The following is a 10566-nucleotide window of genomic DNA, read 5'->3' on the forward strand; positions in this document are numbered from 1 at the left end:
CTGGTAAAGGAAATGTGAAAGCTGATGAACTAGAGAAAACCTTTTTCTCTTTCTCTTGCTCTCAGTGGTGTCAGTTTTATGCAACTAGAAAGCAGAAGATAGTAAAAATCTATTTCAGTCACCTGAAATCAGCAAAAGTGAAAATTCACAGAGTGAGCATGTTGGTTATGTGAGAAGGTGCTGCATTTGCAGTCAGTTTTCAATGTGGAATTTCACCATAATTTCTCACTGACATGAGAACACATGACAATTTGGAATAAAGACAGGCATTTTTTTCCCCCAGGAGTAACAGCTGCCCAGACACAGGGAGGTAACTGCCAAGGACCTGACTGCTGGTCTCTGGTGTTTTTTAGGTAAGGACCGTTACTGCTTGCTAACCCTCCCAAACTGGAACTCAGTCCCCAGACTTGGCTGGGGATGTCGTCTCTGGTACGAGCATTCCCTGAAAGCTGTAAGTGAGATGCCACCAGAACAGTGCCACATCTTCCCCACCGTGACCCATCCCTGCATGCTCCTGATCAGTAAGAGGGCCCTCCATCTTCCTTGCGTGTTTTGTCTCAAATATGAATGTGCTTGCATGATGGAACTCCTCAGTTTTCAAAGAGGGAAACTCCAAGATAATCTTTATGAAATCTTTATTTGGGGCAGCCAGAAAGAGTGGAAGGGGTCAGTCTTGGGTAAGAGCAGCTGTAATTAGCCTGAATCAGAAGTTGAAACAAAAGACAGCAATACATTTAATGGGAACCTCTGTTTTTTTAGTGGTCACTCTGCCTCCAAAACGCACGTGATCTACAGGCAGAGGTGGAGATGTGACACCAGCGCTGGGTTCACGCTCTGTCCTCTGACCCACCAATACCCTGTTCAGTCCTTGGGGACCAGACTCCAACCCAGACTTCAGCAATGTGGGCTCCCTCTGCTCTCCAAGTCACAAGTGAGGTGTCATTTCCTCTGCTCACATCCATTCTGAAGCAGAGGTGATCACTGGGGAGCACAAATGTATCATTTTTTCCATAGAGCCATGGGATGCTCCAGGAAAAAAGAAATCATAGGCTGGTTCCCTGGGGAAAATTTCCAAATTAGACTTCAAAGCTGGATTGGGTAGGGCTGCTGGCAATGACAACTGGGAAAAAAAAAAAAAAAAAAAGTGTTCTTTTTCCCTGTATGTGTAGCTCAAAGTGCTGCCTCTTGGATAGTAATTATATTGATCTAAGTTATTTTACTATTCCTCAGGAAAAAGAAAATTAAAATTCCTTAAAAATATGTTTTGTGTGCTAATCAGGCACTGTGGCTTTTCTGAAAAGAAGCTGTTAAGTCGAATTTATTTTCAGCAATGGATGGTAGGGTTTTTTCCCCCTGACAATCAAGCAAAATGGTCAAAAATAAGTCAGTCCTTGGAATTAGTTATTGGAATTAGTCTCGACTTTACATTTTATTAGGCCTAATTGAATATGCATATTCATTCTTAATTGTCATTTTGTCATCATTAAAAAGGTTAAGGTTTAGTAAGTGATTTTTTATTAACTATTCTATGCAAATGCTTCTGTCAAAACTTAATTGTAATTTTGCTTGTAGTTTATTTAAGGCATCTCTATAGTGCTGAATATTACATGTGAATTGACCTGTCCTTACATTTGTTCTTATCATTCTTCATAGAATCATGGTATGGTCAGAAGGGACCTTAAAGATCACTTCGTTCCAACCTCTGTGCCATGGACAGGAACACCTCACACTAGACCAGGTTGCTCATGGTCCATCCAACCTGGCCTTGAACACTGCCAGGGATGAGGCATCCACAGCTTCTCTGGGTGACCTGTACCAGTGCCCTATCACCCTTACAGTAAACAATTGCTTCCTAATATCTAACGTAAATTTTCCCTCTTTCAGTTTGTACCCATCACTCCTCATCATGTCACTGCAGTTCCTGAGAAGGGTCTCCAGCTTCCCTGCTGGCTCCTTCAGATCCTGTGAGGTTGCCATGAGGTCTCCACACAACCTTCCCTTCTCCAGGCTGAACAGCCCGAGCTGTCTTAGCCTAGCTTTGTAAGGGATGTGCTCCAGTCTTCTTATTAAGTCTGTGGCCCTTGAGTTGCTCCAACAGGTCCATGTCCTTGTGTTGGGGACCCGAGAGCTGAACGCAGAAGTGGAGTCACACCAGAGCAGAGCAGAGCAGAGCAGAGCAGAGCAGAGCAGAGCAGAGGGGCAGAATCCCCTCCCTCACCCTGCTGGCCATGCTGGATGCAGCCCAGGACATGTTTGGTTTTCCAGGCTCTCTGGGCTGCCCTCCAGACCCTCATCCACTAGCAACCCCAAGTCCTTGTATGGGAGGCTGCTCTCAATTACTTCTCCACCCAGCCTGTAGATGTGCCTGATGCTGTTACACCTTGAAAATGAGTCTGGTGAGAAAGCCTGGCAAATATGGCATAAATGGGCCATGTACAGATTGTCAAGACTGAAACTGAGAAATAGCTAATTAGACTTCTCCTTTGCTAAAAATTGCTGTAAATTTGTTGCTTTGTCCTGGACAATAGCTGGTACTCTTCTTAAGAACAGTGCTAGCTGAACTCAGTATGGGATCACTTTGTAAAGAAATAGAGTATCGGGTGTTTTTGAGAGGAAAACTTACAAAACTTGAAGCATTCTTCAGCTTGATAGAAAAGTGAAAGGCTACATAATTTGTAGTACTATATTGACCATGCTCCATTGCTTCTTCATTCATAAGTACCTATATTCAATGTGGTTTTCAAGCAGAAACAAACCTTTGCATGAGTAAGATCTCATTGGACAAGCAGCCAAATTAAGTTTAGCGTTCTCAGACCAAAAACAATTACTTTTTTGAAGGAAGCTGAGGAAAATGTGCAACTTATTGCCATTGAGCCTCTTGACACCAGGTCAGATTTCAAGCCGACTACCCACTCAGCATGAGATATATTTGTTGAAAATTGAACATGCCAAGAATCAGACTTCAAGGCGAAACAAGGCGAGTTTGTTGTTTCCACACTGGAAATCTCTGTCAGCATCAGTGAATTTTGGCTCCTTATTTTTCCTACCTAAATTGATTGCTAACCATGCTAAAGTAGAGCAATTAGAGCCTGAAAGCTTTGATGCAGTGACTCTTGGTGAGGGAACGGGGGAGTGGGGCAGGGGAGGGAAGGGTAACTAGCAGCAAACCAGCCTTTATCAGGTTAGAAAAATAGCAGGAATGCAAGGGAGCTTGGGAAAATGAGGTCTGATCTTTTAGTGAACAGACTGTTGGGCTCAGATACAAAAGTTTACTGTGTGAAAACCTGGGATTATGCAGTGGGATGAGGGAGACGAGCCTTGCCCCAGCACGCCTCTTGCAACTGCGATGGACGTTGTAGCTCGAGAGGTGCCTGCCAGGATGATATCTTCATGTCTGTGTTTACAACAGGATTAGAAACATCCATTTCAAGGGATCTGCAAATCAACTGGAAAAATTGGCTCAGATCAGGAGCCTGGCTGACAAAGCTGTGGTCTTAAAGCAATTGTAAAAAACCCCAGATCATCTGCTTTTCAAATCGCAGCAGGAGAGCAAACAAGTGGGCCTATTTTCTGTTTGTTTGTTTGTTTGTTTTTAATATTTCCTTAGTTGTGGTTGCATAACACAGGATTTTTTTTTATATTTTAAATTAAACCATTGGCTGTTGTTAACTAAAATTTGAGATGTGTGAGAAACAAGTGTGAATATATTTAGTAAAAAATAAACTGATTAATACTACAGTGTAAGCTTTTATAAATGCAGAGCTATATTTTGATGTTGTAGCCAGATTGCAATATAGTATCAAGGTCAACATAATTTGAAAACATCCAAATAGATTTGGAGCAGGAATTAGTGGGTGAAGCAATATTCCCAGGGTGTTTGGAACATCACACTATATTTTATGATGGTTTATCTGGCCTTTGAATGCACATTCTGTGAAGTTTGCCTTCCCTTGCAGAGAGCTCTGTGGCCCCAGCATCCCTGCATCACCAAAGGAGCTGGATGTGCCCCTCAGGAGGTCCACATCACTGATGTTATCTTTCCCTGAGCATGCACTGGTCTGGAGAGTGAGGTGGGATCAGTATGGAGTGCTGCCCAGCTGGCACTACAGCTCCTGCTGTACATTACTGCACCTGGGGCAAACGCCCCTATGAATATGCGCTTCTTTTTCCAGAACAATAGATATCTGTAACTGGGCTGCTTGCAGATGAAGAATCTCTTTGTTCATTTAAATTCTCCGCGTGAGACCTCAGGTGGGCTCTGGTGGGATGTCTGAATTGGAACAGGGTCACATGACCCAGCGGCTGAGTGCCCGCAGATGGGTGCGCTTGCAGGCGAGGTCTCCCAGCAGTCCAGCAGGTCACTCAGCTCCTTGGTTTGGTTTGTTTAGTTTGGTTGCCTTTGGCAGAGTGGAACTCCAGGAGGCTGCAGCTTGTGCTGTAGCAATAGTAAGTTTCAGAGGGCCACTCATCTGTGAACTCAGCACACTCAGCTTGTGCCATTACCAACAGCAGTAAAATCTGGGACCTTGAAACAAAGCCAGCTGTTTCTCCCCATTGTTGGCTGAGGCCTGCTAGTACAGGGAGAAGAATGGCAGCATCAAATGAGCAGGATTATTGGGGGAAAAAACATAGCAACAGCACAGCCTTGTCACTTAGTAACAAGGTAGAATTACGATGAAGAAGGAAGGAACATATATAATAAAATATTCAGGAATATACATATTCATTAAAATGTTACCCAGAAAACAGAAATAAGAAGGGCAATAGCCAAGCATCTAAAAATGTTCTTTAATGAAAAAGAATTTTAAATATCTGTCTCCGCTGCTCAGAGCTCTGTGATGATATTACCTTCCCACATGACACTATGCTATTTCAGGTTCCCCGGTTTCCTTCCCCCATCTCCTCACCTCAAGTACATGAGAAGTCTGACAGATGAGCTTGAAAGTGTTGCTTTTTTGTTTCCAGACATGTGTTGCTGGTTTATTACCCTTACTGTGTCTATGTGAGTAATGTTCTTTATGTATCGCCATGCCCACTGCTGAATACACAGTGATATATTTCAGCTCTGAACAGCATCCCAATTAATTTGCCTGCTACAAGAGGCAAATTTGCTGTGAGACCAACAGCATGTTCCTCATTGTTTTGATTGCTTTCCTTACCTCCTGGATCAGGTGAAGAGCAGAAGATGAACAAACAATGGCAGTAACCAAATAAAACTCTTTCTCTCCTTTCCACACCTCTACACTCAAATGTATTTATGTCATCTCTAATTCAGGAAAAATTTAAAAAGCCAGCAAAGAAAAATCAAGCCCAAAATAAAAGCCTCAATAATCTAAAATTCAAACCACTTTCACAGAAGGAAAAGTGAGACCTTGGAAGCTGTTGAAAAACAAGTTTTTGTGTTATCAGATATTGTTCTTCTACCTTGAATATTTAATCAAATGCCCAAGTCTGTTCCCACACAAAGTGAAAGATTAATCATTGACCTTATAAATCATTCTCCTCATCTCCCTCTCACTTGCACTGAAGGCGCTCTCTTCTCTTTCAGTGCTGTAGAAGCTGCTACCCCTTAGCACCAGCTTCACTTTTTCTAAGGGCTTCAGCTGGCATTGTTAAGTAAATGTTAAACAGTCACCTTTATTGCTTATTTTATGTATGGAAAACTGATTGCAAGCCTTTTGTCTTCAATCCACTGCTTTTAATAAATACTTTACCTTCCGTTGCTGAAACACTAGTTATTAATTTTCAGGAGCAACTTCACATAAATCTTCTTAACAGCTCTCCACATGAAGAGGGTCTTCAAAAGCACTGTGCTGGCCAGGAAAGGGTCATCTTGTATTTAGTTTCTCTCTCTCCAGTACTTTCAGGGATTCAATGGAACATTTAACACAAAGAAAGGTGTTGTTCCAGGCTTCATTCATCTCTGTTGATAACAAATGTTTGACATGACTGGAGGCTACACAGTGTACTTGTGTAGCAGCTAGTTTTGGAAGATCCCTAAGATAAAAATTGCTCCTGTTTGGGAAATACTCAAAAGAATTCGCATTTATATTTGGATGTGTACCAAGATCACATTTGGTGTTTTCCATCTGAAATTTTCATAGTAAACTTAGCAGCATGTATTTGAAGTATAGATGCATATAAAGTTTATCTGATTTATAAATATTAATGTGATCAGTTTGTCTGTGCAGCACCTGTCCATGACTCATAGAGATGATGAGGAGCTACTGGGGCCAATAAATGTCCCCTGTGTAAAAAGATCCACTGGCAGACAGCAATGGCATTGTCAAAAAGCTGAACAAATTTTTTGCATGCATTGGCATTCACTGTGATGGTGGCACCATGAATGGGGAGGGAGTCGGAGGAACCACCTCAAATGGAGGTGGTGGGAAAAAGCATGTTAGGACAAATTGATAAACTAAACATTAACAAATTCTCAGCACCAGATGGTGTTTACACAGGAGTCCTGAAAAAACACACACCACAAATAAGAATTTTCTGAATTGCTAACTATGTGTGATCTGGCACTACTATCAGCTCCAGGTTTAGAGGGATGCAGAGGAACATGATGCCAAGTTTTGAACAGGGCTTCAGGAGTGATCCTGGGAAGTAATGGTCAGTCAAAGATTTCACTTGCAGTGGTCAGATTTGGTTGGAGGTTTGAGAAGAAACACGGGTGTGGAGAGGAAGGTCAGGCTTGAAAGCCACAAGAACTCTTGGAAGGATACCAGGAGCATACATATTGTGCTTGTTCAGGCTATGTAGCTTTCAACAGAACCTTAGGGAAACAATGGCTCATAACAAATGACACTTACTATGGAACATCAGAAGTTACTTTTGGGCTAACCCCCAGAAAGGGGAGGGTTGGAAGAAACTGGCACCTCACACATCAAGAGGAGGTCCAATAGACACAAGACCTAGATCTGGTGTTCAGCATCTTCCTAAGAGGCCTGGAGAAGACAGTGCAAGCAAATAATGACAATGGTTACAACTAATGAAATATTATTCAGGATAACCCAAACTAGTCTTGACTCTGAAAAACCGCTGAAATTATTCACTGCACTAGAACGAAATTCTGTGTTAGGGGAAAAGTGACTACTTACATAAAATCATGATCTCTTACCTCAGGAAAAAGTGAAAGACAGCTTGAGTCATTGTAGAATGTTTGCTAAAAGCATCCAAGCGCTGCTCAGTGGGCAAGGTGGCTGTTGGATGTGGAGCGAAGGCGGAGAAGTGCATTTTCCTGTGGTGCAGAATTGCACTTTTGCTTCTGCATATTGGGGAGGCCAGAGTACCAGTGGGGTGTGAGGAGGCGGGTGATCTGAAGGAAGAAGGCTGTGGGGAGCAAGTTAGGCCGGGCAGCATGGCTACACCTCCCGGCACAGCTGTGTCCCAGACTGAGAGCAGCACAGGAGGCACTTGCCCTGTTTCACATAGCCCCTCTGAAAACCACACTGCAAGCCTTGGATGGCTCTGTTTTTTGGGCTAAATGGGACTTTGGTATGACATTTCTCAAGGCAATCCCAAGTTATCAGGCTTTTCAAGGGTTTGAGATGAGTTACTACACGCAGGAGAACAGAAGCGAGTTGGTGGTGGGTAGCAGGGTGTCTGTCACAGCTTACATTTGTAGCTGGGCAGTTACAGTTGAGACACACTTAGCCAGCTCCTAGTCAGAGGATTTTTTGCCAGGACTTGTTTTATGTGTTGGTATTTGAAACTTGATTAGGTATACTCAAAGTTGTCCTGTCTTATCTTACTTCCTTCCCTCTCTGAAAATAACATGTTTTTTTTTTTCCCTGGAGAAATAGGACGTGGCTATTTACTGTCCTAGAATTGTCCACAAGAAGAGAAAATAAAGACCAAGACGAACAATGAATGTAGCTGTTTCTCCCAGTTGTTCTCTATATGATTTATTGCTTTATTTTCAAGACATGAAGAATGTTGTTAATGCAAATATATTGAATGGGCACCTTATTGTTTTTATTATGGTGACTTTCTCTTTTTATCCTGTGGGAGAGCAGTAGATTTGCATCTATCTGACATTTGAAATGTTCTGCCTTTGGCTGATCTGCAGTTCTGTGCAGCATGACTAAGAAAAGCTCATTTCAGTTCTTAGGACAGGTGCAAGATCAAGCATCTTGCTTCTGAAATTGCTTGTGATTGTTTTTCCTCCACAAATGTCTGCATAGCTAGCAATTAACTGCATCCAGAGATCAAAAGCTAAATTGTCTCAGACAGAAATTGCCATATCAGAGCTTAGTGCTACTTGTACTGTACTTTAACAATCAGGCAGTTCCACCGATCTTCCTTTCCTTGAAGGTGAAACAGGCAGGCTGGGCTTGCTCTGCAGCCAGGGAGAACAGAAAGGGGAATAAAGGACTACATGAAGACCTGAGGAGAAGCACAGATTTTATGGTCCTGAGATTGTAACATCACAGAAAAATGTTTTTGTTTGCTCTGTAGGGCTAGAAGAGTGAGAGAGGGCTCCTCACTGGACTTGCAGACTGAAGTGCCACAGATGCCTCCTCCAGGGGAAGCCCTGCACTGTCCCTCCTCTGGCATGGCAGGGAGCCTGGGGCTGGCCACCTCCTTGCAAGACAGGAGGTGACAGCTCCACTCTCCCAGATGGGGGAAGACAGGACCCAGCAGGGAGAGGAGGCCTGAGAGGGGCTCCCTTCACGCTGCAGGCAATGTAGGCTCAGGGAAGCAGAGGGCTCGGTGCCTTGGCAACTCCTTTCCTGTTATTTGTAGAGAAGCTCCTGATGCCTTCACCCTTAATTGCCTTAATTAGTCCATTATCCTCCTCTAGGGGAATTTTCCACAGAAAGCGAAGATGTCACTCCTTGAAATGTTTGACTGGTAGACCGAAAACTACCCTGTCAGCTTTTTTTTTTTTTTTTTAATTTTTACTATATTGTAAGTTGAGCGATTGTATTGACAATTTAGCATCTAATGCTATTGCTCTAATTCAGTCATTTGCCTATGCATTAGGATAACAATGATTTGCATAACAGCCTTCAGTCCTCTGTTTAGCAACAAAATATTCTGATTTTTGCTTGTGTTAAGTGGGATAAAGCTGTGAACAGGCTGGAGAGTGATCCCAGGGGACCTGCGCTGATTCTGGCACTGCTGGGGAAGATGTGGCTGCTCCATTTTCCTGCAGGCTGACTTGCAGGGAGCTGGGGCCTGCTGGCAAATATCCCTTCTTGGGAAATTTGAAAAAAGAATAGGAAAATGTCTTGCTTGCCCCAGTCATGAATGGTTAGATTCCACTTGCCTGTATTTATCACTTTCTGCACCACTGATAAGGATTGTTTTAGCAAGTTGGCCTTTATGTGCTGTTTTCCTTCCTTAGAGCAGAAAAGGTTCGTAATTGGGTTGTAAACCTTCCACTGGAGTGGCAGGACTGATAGTTTTTTGCTCTCAAGGAGACAGTTCCCAAAGAGATTATTTGCATCAGATTTTCCTGGAGAGAGCTCGAAGTGTTCGTTCCCTGTTTGAAGGCCGGAGGGCTTGGCATGGTCAGAGGTGCAGTAGGTGTCCCCCACAGCCTGGTACCAAGCTGTGGATGCTCCTGCCCAAACAATGCCTCCCACATGCTAAAGCACAGCCCTCACCCCACATTCCCTGTACAGCGCTTTGTAATTCTGAGATGTCAGTCTTCCAATTCACCCAAATTTCCAGTTTCATCTGCTACGCATTTTTATTTTGTTTAGCAGCTAGACTTTATACATGCTTTGTAGTTTTACATTCATTTTCTGTGTCTGGCAGATAACATTTTCCCAATTGATTAAGTATCCAGACTTACAAAGGTAGAGCTGCTGTATGTGACTGCAGGCACCTGAAAAGTTGTAACCCCCTGTGGCAGATCATTAACTTCAGATCAATAGGAAAATCACTTTTTCCCCTGTCTTTTTTGTAATACCTTTTTTTTTTTTTTTCCAGTGTCCAGATGCTTCTCAGGGTGGTGCTTTCAGAGAGAGCTGTCATTCCTCTAACACAAAATTGTATTATCAAAGAACTTCTGCTGGTACTACAAAAATGCTGAAATGAAATGCAAATCTAGACATTAAAGACAACTTCCTTAATAACTGAGGTAGATTTCTTCGAGCTTTCCTCTCTTGAATGGTACTTCTTTTCCTAGGAAAGAGTATGGAGATAAAGGAATGTTTCTACAAAGAGCCTTTTCTTACAACTCTCCCTCAACTTTGGTGCATATCCTCCTTAAGAGGCCTGTGGGATCATACCATTTGCAGAAGTCCACGTTGTATGATATTCTCCATTGTATTTTAACATATATATTTTTATTAGGATGCGATCTGTCTATTTAATTAAAATTACTACTCTGAGAGGAAAAACTGTGGATGTTTTGATTTTCCAGAGGCTGTTGATAGCCTGGGGTTTGCTTGTTGGAAGAACATATTTCAATGTTTTCTCCTCTTGCCTGCTAAATTATATGCAAACATTCCTCCTGAAGCAAAGCAAAGTCCATTTTCCATTTTGAAGATTATACTGGGGTGTCCCTGTCTGCATGTCATCTCCCACGAATTCCCCATGGTCCTGTTT

At 42.7% G+C, this 10566-nt stretch overlaps 1 protein-coding gene across 1 annotated transcript in view; it reads left to right on the forward strand.

The window, feature by feature from the left end:
* The window catches only part of COMMD10 (COMM domain containing 10), a 139071-nt gene extending 128823 nt beyond the window's left edge, over positions 1–10248 (forward strand). The window contains exons 6-7 of the transcript XR_005952339.1: positions 284–353; positions 9946–10248. The gene's annotated coding sequence lies outside the window, so the exon portion shown is untranslated. The remainder of the gene's footprint in view (positions 1–283; positions 354–9945) is intronic.
* Positions 10249–10566: the final 318 nt, after the last annotated feature.

This window comes from Onychostruthus taczanowskii, unplaced genomic scaffold (assembly GCF_017590055.1).
Source record: "Onychostruthus taczanowskii isolate IOZ18803 unplaced genomic scaffold, ASM1759005v1 scaffold175, whole genome shotgun sequence".
NCBI classification, from domain to species: Eukaryota; Metazoa; Chordata; class Aves; order Passeriformes; family Passeridae; genus Onychostruthus; species Onychostruthus taczanowskii.